The following is a 10,287-nucleotide window of genomic DNA, read 5'->3' on the forward strand; positions in this document are numbered from 1 at the left end:
AATAAATAATAGATAAGCTTACATAAATAAATAAATAAATGAATAATAATTATAATATAGAAAAAGGTAGTAGTAATAATAATAGTAATACTAATAAAATGATAATAATGAAAAATAAATAAATAAATAAATAAGACAACAATGGTGATAAATAAGGGAATAAATGTAAAATATGAAGACATACATTCACACATACAGCCACATATGCATAACAGAAATGCACCAAACATGCAGTTTCACAGATATGAAAGTACAGTCAAATACATATAAACGTGGTATAGCAGGAAGAGGAGGCTTTTTTCAGTACCTTTGGTTGCCATTGCTTTTAAGACTGAAAGACACTTTTTGCATTTGAGAACAGTATTTTCCGTATGTTTCCTGAAGGTCAGCATCCTGTTGAACTGTATTTCTACGTAGCGTAGGCATTCTGTTTTCTCGATCTGTCGAATGACACAGGTGGTGGTGATTTGCTCGCGGTTCTGTTGTTGAGGGTGCACAGCAACGTTTGGGCTTCCGCTGGATTGATGGAAGATCCTGTGTCTTTGCACCATTCAGCGATATTGTTTAGTTGTTTCTGGACGGCTTTATTTCTTTCCTGAGCATCTTTCGATGTTTTGAAGAAAAGGCCATCATCCGCAAGAGTAAGCACCCGAGCTATTCCATTGTTGTTTAAGTCTGCAAGGCCCTTCGTTTAGACGTTGTAGAGGACAGGAGAGAGCGGAGACCCTTGTGGCAGTTCCATTGATAGTTTGGAAGGTACAGACATCCAATATCCGAGGCGTAGGACGACGGTTCTTTCCTGAAGCGCTTCTGCTATCCATCTTGTCAGTGTCAAACTTACTCCATATCTTAGTAGCAGCTCCATGAGGTGCGCAAACTGAACTTTATTGTAGGCATCTTCAAGGTCGATTGCTACTGTTAGTGTTTCTTCTTTCCTTTGAAATCCTTCATATACCTCACATGCGAAAGCAGCTGTATTTTCCCATGTGGACTTACCTGTTCCGTAGCCACCTTGATTTGAAGGGAGAATGTGCCTGTGTTCAACATCCCTTGCAAGATTCCTGGCTATCATGCGTTCCATGAGCTTTCCAGCAATGTTTTGCATGGTTAGGATTCGGTAGCCGCTTACCTGACGATGGTCCTTTCCTGGTTTTGGTATGGGTTTTAAGAATCTGTATGTCCAGTCTTCCGGCAAACGTCCATTGTGGAAACTGTTTTGATACAGATTGAAAAGTTTGCTTCTGTTTTCTTCCGATAGCTCCCTGATGTCCGAGTAGCGAACTTTGTCTGGGCCAGGAGCCGATTCTTTCTTGCATTTAGCTATTGCTTCGTTTAGATCATCTATTGTCAAGTCGTCATCGGGTCCAGTCTGCACTTGGTGGTGGTGGTGATGGTGGTGGTGGTAGGGGTGGTAGTAGTAGTGGTTGGCCATTTCCCAGTCTGCAAGTGCTGGTGTTTTTGCATAATGTTGGTTGTTATTGCTGCTGTTCTTGTTGTTGGTGGTGGTGGTAGTGATGGTGGTGGTGGTGGTAATGGATGGCCACTTTCCAGTCTGCAAGTGGTGATGTTTGTGCATGTTGTTGGCTGTTATTGCTGCTGCTGCTGTTGTTGTTGTTGTTGTTGTTGGTGGTGGTGGTGGTGATGATGATGATGGGCCATTTTCCAGTCTGCAAGCGGTGGTGTTTGTGCATGTTGTTGGCTGTTATTACTATTACTGCTGCTGATGCTACTGCTGTTGGTGGTGGTTGTGGTGGTTGCAGTGAATACGGTAATGGTCGTAGTGGTGGTGGTGATGGTGTGTGTGTGTGTTTGCGGGTGTGCGGGAGGTGATGGAGTTTTTGTTGTTATTTTCTGAATGTTACGTCTGTTCGCTTAGAACGTTATCTGACGGTGTAAGGGTTTTCGTGCAAGCGTACGCGTATGCGTCTGTATGTGTGTGGGGGCGCGCGCGTGCGTGCCTATATCTGGATGTTTGTGTGTTTGTGTCTGTCTGTGTGCATGCGCACGCATGTGTGTTTTAGCTTAAAGGGAAACGCATTTGCATCACTAATGCCTAGTTCAATGCACGAATTCGAGACATTGCGCAATGCAACATCGGCGATCTTATCACCTGAAGAACATGCACGACAGAGGAAGAGAGAGTGAGAGAGAGAGAGAGATGGGGGACGAGGGAACCACAGATAGAGGCAGAGAGACAGGGAGAAACAAACATGCAGACGGAAAGAGGAGAAACAGAGAGAAAGAAAAAAAAAGAGCGGGAGGGGACAGAGAAAGGAAAGAGAACAAAAATGGGGTATAGTGAGGGAGGTGAGCGGAGAAGGCGACAGAGAACTAACTAAAGAGAGAGCGAAAGAAAGAGAGCCAGAGAGAGGCGGGGGGGGGGGGGAGAGAAAGAGAGACAGGCAGACAGCGAGAGAGAGAGAGAGAAAGAGCCAGAGAGAGAAAGAGAGACAGATAGCCAGAGAGAGGGGGGAGAGAGAAAGGGAGAGAGACAGCCACAGAGAGAGGGGGAAAGAAAGAGAGAGAGACAGCCAGAGAGAGAGAGATTTCTAGGAAGCAAACAGCATCACTGACGTCACACATGGCCACACGAACATAAAGGGATCTCTTTTCTCATTGATTTTTTTCCCTGTTTTTTTTCGTCTTACACTTCGGTCAGGTACAACGGTCTTTCAACTGGTCTCTGCTTAGCGATGAAACGTCTTTAAATATTGAAAAATGAGAACACAGAGAGAGAGAGAGAGAGAGAGAGAGAGAGTAAAAACAAAAGGCGTCAGAGGAGATGTATGAAAACGGAGAGACGGGCGGAGGGAGTCTGAGGGATTGTGTTTGTCAGCGTATGTACATGCTTGAGAGTGAGAAGGGGGAATAAGAGAGATGAAAGGAAAAAAAAAAGAGAGACAAGACACATTCAGAGAAACAGGGAGGCACAACGAGACAGGGGCAGATAACAAAAACAAAAAAAAATGAGAAGAGAGACAGACAGACTTGCAAGCAGACAGACATAGTTTAAGGGTCTGAAAATCGATATATTAGAGTTCCGATTTTTTTTTTTTTTTTTTTTTTTTTTTTAGTCTGAAGATTCTCAGTGTGGAGTGTCGTTTCAGTCTGAAGATTCTCAGGTGGTTAAAGTATCAGTGTGGAGACAGACAGACATGCAAGCAGACAGACATAGTTTAAGGGTCTGAAAATCGATATATTAGAGTTCCGATTTTTTTTTTTTTTTTTTTTAGTCTGAAGATTCTCAGTGTGGAGTGTCTGTTTGCCTGTCAAGTTATGTCATTTTTACAGCTCAAAACCACTATAAAAAAGCAACGATTCATGTATTTGTTGCATGTCTATACCACCTGTTCACCTGAACTCTTTTTTGTTTCATCTATGCCTGAGGTCAATATGATAAACTTCGATTCATATTTAATTTCCATCAAGGTCGAATGTCCATGCATTTATTTCATATACTTAGTTTTACTTGAAGCAAGTAATTGCTATCACCATCACAATCATGCAAAAGAGCACACTGTTTTATTAAGTTCTCTTTGATTTTTTTTAATGCACAAATCTTTGTAGAAAGAAAAAAAAACATAATATTGGAAGGGTGTGTGTGAGAGGCGGGACGGGGGAAGCGGGATTAGGAAAAAAAATCAAATATTGTATGCACTACTTCTGTTGATTATTTTTTGAAAAGAGGTTCATGTGGGGACCTACAATAAACAACCAACTGGACTATTTAACACATAAGTCGCTAACTTTAATAAAGAACACTTTATATCTTTCTCCAATCACTGACACTCACCCTCTCCATTTTAGATTTTGTACTCTATCTTTTCCACATTCTGCTCTCTCTCTCTCTCTCTCTCTCTCTCTCTCTCTCTCTCTCTTCCTTAGTCCCCTCCCCCCACCTCAACCGCCCCCCTTTTCATTCGAATATACAGATATGTCGATTTCTAATTAATACTAACAATCACCATTATGATAGGAATGATAATAATCCAAATAATAATAATAATATCATTTATTTTCAGTCTAACATCATCATCTTAGATGAACAGACTATAAATAAATAAACGAAGTCTTTCTAGGTGATACTGTCTCGATACTGAAAACACAAAGAAGACACGTTCAAAGGAAATTTATCAGATCACAGATCTTTAAAACAATATGAGAAAAGATTATGGAAAAAGCAGAAAAAAAAGAACGGGGAGAAAACAAGAGAAGAAAGAAGGGCAATGACTAGGACTAGGACGGACAAAACGAGAACTGAATTGCAAAGAGAACAAGAAAGCAACGACACACTTTAGGGGGAAACCAAAGGACAACATGAGACGCCACACTCGTACGACTTTTACTTGATTTCTTTCACTCCCCATCCACCAGCCTCGCCGAAAGTAGCCGAGCGAATCCGAGCAGCAGATACGATCAGGGTTGTGAGATGCGCGCGACTCGTCCTTTCATGTGAAAGCATCGTAGCATTGATTTCCACTGTTTTCTGCAACAGGTCTGTCTGTCTGTCTGTCTGTCTGTCTGTCGATTGCTTCTTTTGCATGATGCCAATGCCCCCCCCCCCCTTCCCCCCCGCCCCCCACCTCTCTGCCCCTTCTTCCGGTACCTCTGGCCGTTTTGTCTCATCTTCTATCTTTGGTGTTGATTCCTTCCGCTCTTCTTCGACCTCAACTTCCTCACCCTTCTCCTTCTTCACTCTTCTGATCCTGTCCCCCTTTGTCCATCTCTCTTTCTTCTTTCATCCCAGCTCTTTCTGACAAAGAAACAGACAGGCTGGCAGAGATGCACACAGAGAGGGAGGTATGTATGTGCGTATGGATGGGTAGAGGGGAAGGTTGTGTACCGGAGATGCATGTTGGGCTAATAGCCCCGTTTTGATGTGTCACAGAGTCTGGCGATTGCTGTTGCTCTTATCCAGGAGACGCTTGAAAAGCCTCACTTCCCCGTCCACTTTTGCTCCCCATCTTCCACTGCAAATACCATGGTTTTATTTGTTTTTTGTTTTGTTTTTGTTTGTTTGTTTTTGGGGGGTTGTTTGTTTTTTGTTGTTGTTTTGTTTTTTGTTGGGTTTTTTTCTGTCTCTCTCTTTCTTTCCCTGCACCTTGCTTACCACACCTCCCGCCCCTACCACCCTCAAACACACCCCCAGCCTCCATCTCCACGTCTCCTCATCTCCTGTCATAAACGAGACCTTTTTTTTTTTCCTTGTCGCCAGATTTGCACACAGGGAATGATTCTGTTTATTTTGGTGTTGTCGCTTTTTTCGTTTTGTTTTTTTCTTAGCTCATTGCTTTACTGCGACAGAATATAAATTTTGAAAAACAATGAAGAAGGACAAAACCTTAAAAGAAAATACAAAAAGAACAGGAAGATACGTCATAATTGTCACAGAAGATATGCTTATTTTCCTTCCTCTCATGCTCAGCCTCACTGTAAGTGGCAGAGCAAATCCCAAGCTGATACGATTAGTCCTGGAAGATGCACTGTTGCTCGTTCTTTCATGTTCACCAGAAAAAAAAGCTTCATTGCATTCATTTCCACTATTTTCTGCAGCAGGTTCCTCGCAGCAGACCTTTCTGTTATAGATGTTGGTTTTTCGTTTTGTGTTTGAATATATGTTTTACTCGTCGGGTTTACATTTGCATTGCAGTTGAGCCTGTTTTGCATGAGGGGTGCTGCGTGAGTAGGATCATTATTGTTGTCATTACCTTTGATTTAATTTGTCATGTTTGTTTCTTCATTGGATCAACCTGCATGTTTTAAAGCATTATAATTATATGTTGTTGGTTTGTTTTGTTTTGTTTTTGGTTGTTTTTGTTTTTGGTTGTTGTTTTTTTGGGGGGATTTGTTTTGTTTGTGTGTGTGTGTGTGTGTGTGTGTGTTTTGTTTGTTTGTGGTTTTTTGTGTGTGTTCTGTTTAATGGAACTATTGTAATTGTGAAGCGCCTAGAACAAAATTGTTTCATTAAGCGTTATATAAGCATATTATTGTTATTATCAATAATATTATTTTTTGCCTGTCTGTTTGTCAACTCCTTTTGTATCTTTCTTATGTCGCCTCCTACACCCTACTCTCCCTCTTCCATCCACCTTCCAGTTACCAATCCCACTTGTTTGTTGTTGTTGTTGTTGCTGCTGTTGCGTTGTTGTTGTTTTTTTGTTTTTTGTTTGTTTTTGTTTTTTCATCAACCTACTGTCTTTGCGGCAGATTTTTTTCATATTTCTTCATGCTCCACGTCGCCATTCCTCCCACTCCTTCTCCTTTCCTCTTCTCTTTGTCTTTCTCTTCCTCCTCCTGAGCAATATTTTGACTTTGTGGATAAAAAGTGTTTTAGGGACTGTTTGACAAAATTACGGCTTGGTTTGCTCCCAATAAATGGATCATTTTTCAGGAGAACATTCAAATACAGTTCAAATTAGGCATGTAAACGTTGTAACGTGGTCGAAGATGAAAACCATTTTATAAACAATTGCGTCCTTTACAATAACCTGCGGCAAAAGCATCTGTCCTCTGAAGGTCAATCGTATGTTCACTTGCTGTATTCGTAAACTCTGCGTTTATATATTTAATGCCCTGAAGATACGACAGGAATTCTTTGACAGCAATGAAGAAATTCAGAATTAATTTACTTCGCGCATGAAGCACTTTTGTTCCATAGGTTTAAGTTAGTATGTATTTTACATTTTGTTGTCGCTGCGTGATCACCATATTGTGTACTTTTGACCTCTTTCTAGGGGCCGAAGGCCTGGAGATTAAAGTTTGTGTTCTTGTTCTTGTTCTTCCACCTCCACCTTCTCCTTTTACCTATTCTTATTCTTCTTTGTATGTTCTTTAAACATCTCTTTGTGAAAATAAGACACCGTTTCATAACTTTGATCCAATCTTTCGTGACGCCTGAATGTCAAATATGTTCACAAGAATAACATTGATTAAAGAAGATGGACAGGCGGACAAAAAAATAGAGACAGAAACAGATAGACAGAAATATAAAGATAAAAGAGACAAAGCATATACGAGTGGGGGTAGGGGAATGGGGAGGGGGGGGGGAAGAGAATCACACAAAAGAGGACGTCGATTGAGCTGTGACATAGGGAGGGTGTAATGCCTGAAAAAAAAAATCGATGTAAAGATTGAAATCGAAGATGGTGAAAAGATCGAGAAAAGAAAGTGGGAGGTGGGGGAGGGAGGGCGGAGGGCAAAGGGAGGGGGGGGGGCAGTCGACGCTTGAAATTTGTTGATAAAGTTAAAAATAGACACATTTTGAGAGCGAAAAAGAGGAGGCGGGTCAATGAAAATGGAGAAAAGAGGGAAGGAGAAAATGGAAACAAGGACATATATGGTCAGGGGAAAAAACGCAGAATAAAAGAAGAAATAAGTATTAGGAAATCAAATGAAAATGTTTGATAGGAAAACATTCTGAGAGAGACCGGCAGATAAAGAGAAAGGCAGACCTGAAAGCAGAGACAGAGTCAGCGCTGTGTGTGTGCGTGTGTGTGTGTGTGTGCGTGTGTGTGTGTTTGTGTGTGTGTTCGTACGTGGGAAGGGATGGGGAGAGGTGTGTTGGGCCAACAGCATTATTTTTTTTACATGTGCCACAGACTCTGGATATTCCCGTAGCTTGTTCAGAAGACATAGAACCTCCATCCCCGACCGTTTTTGCTCTGTCCCCTTCGCTACAAGCTTTTTACTTCTTTTTTTTTTTATCTCCCCCCCCCCCCCCCCCCCACCCACCCAGTCTTACCCCTTACGTTCCAACTAAACCCTGCACGCTCGCCCTCTCCCCTCCATTGCAAATACGGATCTTGTTTCTATTTTTCAACCGACCATACCCCTCACTTTCCTGTTAAACTCTGCAACTCCCAACTCTTCCCTTCCTGTATTGTACGCGACTCCCATGTCGCTGGATTTTCCCACAGATGGTGTTTCAGATTATTTGTTATTCATTCCTGTTGATTCACTGCCTAAATGCAATGAAACATAGAAAAGGAAGAGGGGGACATTTAAAGCTGAGGAACAAAAAGAGGTACAGCATTCAGACAAGTTGTTGCGTTTCTTTTTTTTCTTTTTTCTTTTTGTTTGTTTGTTTGGGGCTTTTTTGGGTTTTTTGGTGGGGGGTTTTCTCCCCTCCTACACATCCTCAACATAAATAGCTGAGTAAATTCTTAGCAGATATATGATCAGGGCTGAGAAATGCACGTGACTCAACCTGCTAAACACACTGCTGTAACCTTCACGAAATGGATTTCCACTGTTGTAATACAGCAGGTCTGTCTGTAAGTCTCTCTGTCCATCCGTCTCTCGCTTCTTTTGATTCGTTCCCATGTCCCCACTTTTGCTGTCCTTCCTCACTCCTTCTCACTTCTAACCTTCCATTGCCCATCCCGTTTTGTTTGTCCTCTGTCTTGGATGCTGGTTTCTTCTGCTCCTCTTCGTTCCCCCACTACTTTTTCCTTCTTCCCTTTCCTTTTTATTTTTCTCGTTCTTCTCTTTGCCTCTTAGCTTCTTCTCTCTCATCTTGTCTTTAAATGTTCCCAAGCCCCTCTCCATAAACAATAATTATTGCTTGATTAAGAATTTTCATGTGACATATAATTGTTACCATATATACACCAGGATAGGATCGAAACAGAGTTTGATACAGAGACAGAGAGACACAAAGAGATTAGAAGGGCTCAGAGGATGGATAATGCCTGACAAAATCCATGGACAGATTGAAATCGAAGATGGTGGGAAGACAGGAAGCAGAAAGATGCCAGTGGATGTTTAAAAAGTTATCGATGAAAACGTTAAAAATAGAACAGTGAGGAGAGAGGGAGAGAGAGTTGGTAAGGGAAAAATGAGTACATACAGAGGTAGGAAAATACAAGAATCACGAGAAGCCCTCGAGGCATCCAGTAAGGAAAACAAACATCTCGAAAACCAGACGGACAGACAGAGAGACAGACAGACAAAGAGGCAGAAGCAGAGAGAGAGAGAGAGCAAGGGGAATGTGGAGTTCGTAATGTGTGAAAGAGGCATGTTGGGCCAACAACCCATTTTGATATGCCACAGACTCTGTCTATTGCTGCAGCTCACCCAGGAGAAGATTGAAAAGCCTTCCTCCTGCTCTGCGTTTGTTCTCATCCCTCCACTGCAAACAATGGAATATTTCTTCTTTACTTCCACCTCTGGCTCTCTTTGTCCAGCTTGCATCCTTCCCTTCCTGCCTCGTCCTATCCCCCATCGGCTCGTTCAATATATGAGATTTATCTCCCGTGTCGTTAGATTTGCATATACAGAGGATTGGGGTGGGGGCGGGGGGAGGGGGTTCCTATTCTTGGTTCCTAGCGTAAGTGCACCAAAATAAAAGAATACCGAAAAGCAAAGAAAGTAAAGACCAACATTGAAAGAAAGGCTAAAAGAACAAGAAGAGGCGCCATAATCGTCACAGAAGATATGCGTCTGTTTTTGTTGTTTGCTTGTTTTTCTTTTCTCCCACCAGTCTCAACATATGTGTCCGAGCAAATCTCGAGTTGATACGATCAGTTCTGGCAGATGCACCACGACTCTTTTCTTTCATGTTCATCACTTCATGCCCCACCGCACTGACATCCACTGTTTTCTGCTACAGGTCTGTCTGTCTGTTTGTCTGTCTGTCTATTTTGTATCTTTCACCTGCCCCAATCTTTCACCTATTGTCCCTTCTTCTTCCACCTTCCAATTACCAATCCAACCGTTGTTGTTGTTGCTGCTGCTGCTGCTGCTGCTGTTCCTGTTGTTGTTTTCGTATTCACCTCCAGGTTTTTCTCATATTTCTTCATGCTCAATAGGAAAAACAAATAAAACTGCACGCAGGAAAAAATACAAAAAATGGGTGGCGCTGTAGTGTAGCGACGCTCTCTCCCTGGGGAGAGCAGCCCGAATTTCACACAGAGAAATCTGTTGTGATAAAAAGAAATACAAAATACAAAAAAATGCTCCACTTCTTCCTTCCTCCTGCTTCCTTCTTCTGCTCTTTGTCTTTCTTCTTCTCTTATCATTCTTTTTTTTTCTTTTTTTGCCTAAATGTTGCACATCTGAAATGCGACACTTTCATAAATTGGACTCAATCTTTTCTGATGCCTATATGACAGATAAGTTCACCAGATTAAAAGAGACGAAGAGGGACTGAAAGAGACAAAACAAAACAGAAGCAGATAAGACAGATTGAAACATAGAAAAAAAAGAAAAAAAGAGCAGAAAAAAGAGAGTGGGGGAGGGGAGAAGGAAAGAAGGAAACAGAGGTTGATTGAGCTGTCACAGGGGGGT

Source organism: Babylonia areolata, chromosome 2 (assembly GCF_041734735.1).
Source record: "Babylonia areolata isolate BAREFJ2019XMU chromosome 2, ASM4173473v1, whole genome shotgun sequence".
Classification (NCBI taxonomy): domain Eukaryota; kingdom Metazoa; phylum Mollusca; class Gastropoda; order Neogastropoda; family Buccinidae; genus Babylonia; species Babylonia areolata.